The following is a 2,409-nucleotide window of genomic DNA, read 5'->3' as shown; positions in this document are numbered from 1 at the left end:
AAAATATGTGTCTCATTATAATGTAATGGTTTATAGTAGAAATTTTAGCTGATTTCTTTTTGTTATTTTGTGCTCAGCGTATGATGGATGGTTATAATTAATGCGTATTGTACGGTGCATGCGTTTACTATGGTTCAGAATACAGAGAGGGTGGGGTTGATCTCCCACGCTAAGGGCTGCTGTCCTGGACCCAGTGTTAGCATTATGGTATGATTCTGTTGCATATTCAAGTCAAGGTGTACAAGAACACAGAAAATCCTATTTCTAACTGAAAACCAGTTCAAAAAAATCATTCTAATTTTTAAAAAAACACTAAAATTTACATGATTTTTCATTTTTTTTAAATCCTCACCCAAGGATATTTTTCCATCCTATCTCTCTCTCTCCTTCTCCCTTCCTCTCTCTGAAACCAATAAAGACATTGTTTTTTGTGGTTTTTTGTTTTTTTTTTAATGGGCCATCCAAATTACCTACCCAGTTCTCTTATAATTCCTGATAAAGGCAATTAAAAAAAATTTTTTTTTAATATACCTTTATTGATCTCAGAGAGAGGAAAGGAGAGGGAGAGAGACAGACAGAAACATCAATGATGAGAGAGTCATTGATCGGCTAGCCCACAACCCGGGCATGTGCCCTGACCGGGAATCGAACCCTGATCGCCTGGATCTTAGGTCGATGCTCAACCACTGAGCCACGCCCGGCTGGGCAAAAAATTTTTTACAATTAAATATTTAATATTCAGCTGGCAGTTTAGTTTTAGGTCACCTTTGTGATCCCAAGAGATACTTTTTTCTATCTAAGGAATTTGCCTTCTAGTTTTCCCAAGTTCAGTAAAACTCTCTACTATATAGAGTATATTTAATACAAAAGTAAGTATAATTCTAGACTCTTCTATCATCCTACTCCCCAATTCAAAACAATGATATTCCACCCCCCAAAAAACTCACTCTTGAATCCATTCACTGCTCTGTTCATTGTCAGTATCGTCAACTAGGCTGCAGTCATCAAGTCATACTCCCCTGCCTGCCTTCTCCATTCTTCATGCAGCAGCCAATATATATTCTCTTTTAAACACAGATTTGCATTCGTCATTTCTCTCTTTTTTATTTATCTTTATGGTTGAGAGTATTACAGGTGTCCCATTTTTCCCCCAATTGACCCCCTCCACCTTGCTCCCACCCCTCCCCAGGCCTTCACCCTGTCATTGTCTGTGTCCATGGGTTATGCATATATGCATATAACTTCTTTGGTTAATATCTTCCCACCCTCCACGCCCCTTCCCTCTTTCCTCTGAAATATGATCGTCTGTTGCATGCGTCAGTGTCTCTGGATCTATTTAGTTCATCAGATTCTTTTGTTCATTAGCTTCTTCTTAAAGAAGACCTTTCAGCTTTCCTGTAGTGCTGGTTTGGTGGTGATGAACTCCTTTAGCTTTTTCTTATCTGTGAAGCTCTTTATCTCACCTTCAGTTCTAAATGATAGCTTTGCTGGGTAGAGTAATCTTGGTTGTAGTTCCATGTTTTTCATCACTTTGAATATTTCTTGCCACTCCCTTCTGGCCTGCAAAGTTTCTGTAGAGAAATCAGCTGACAGTCGTATGGGTGCTCCCTTGTAGGTAACTAATTGTTTTTCTCTTGCTGCTTTTAAGATTCTCTCTTTGTCTTTAACCTTTGGCATTTTAATGATGATGTGTCTTGGTGAGGGCCTCTTTGGGTTCCTCTTGTTTGGGACCCTCTGTGCTTCCTGGACTTGAAAGTCTATTTCTTTCCCCAGGTAGGGGAAGTTTTCTGTCATTATTTTTTCAAATAGGTTTTCAATTTCTTGCTCTCTTTCTTCCCTTTCTGGCACCCCAAAAATATGAATGTAGGGCCTCTTGAAGTTGTCCCAGAGGCTCCTTAAACTATCTTCATATTTCTGGATTCTTTTTTCTTTGTGCTCTTCTGGTTGGGTGTTTTTTGTTTGCTCATGTTCCAAATTGCTGATTTGATTCTCAGCATCCTCTACTCTACTGTTGATTCCCTGTAAATTATTCTTCATTTCAGTTCTTGTAGCCTTCATTTCAAATTGGTACTTTATTATGTCATCGATTTTCTCAGTTATTTTTGTAAAACTCTTACTAATATGGTTGAGCATCCTTATAAGCAAAATTCTGAACTCTGTATCTGTTAACTTGCTTGGATCTATTTCATTTAGTTCCTCTTCTAGAGATTTCTTCTGTTCTTTCCTTTGTGACATGTTTCTTTGCCTCCGCATTTTGGCTGCTTCCTGGTGTTTGTTTCTATGTATTAGGTAGAGCTGCTGTGTCTCCTGGAATTTGTAGAGTGGCTTTGTGTAGTAGGTGTCCTGTAGGGTCCAGTAGCTCAGCCTCCCCAGTCACCTGAGCTGGGCCTTCTAGGTGCTCCCCTGTGT

The sequence above is a fragment of the Miniopterus schreibersii genome (genome assembly GCF_964146895.1).
Source record: "Miniopterus schreibersii genome assembly, chromosome: 9".
Lineage (NCBI taxonomy): Eukaryota > Metazoa > Chordata > Mammalia > Chiroptera > Miniopteridae > Miniopterus > Miniopterus schreibersii.
Note: the sequence above shows the minus strand (reverse complement) of the source record.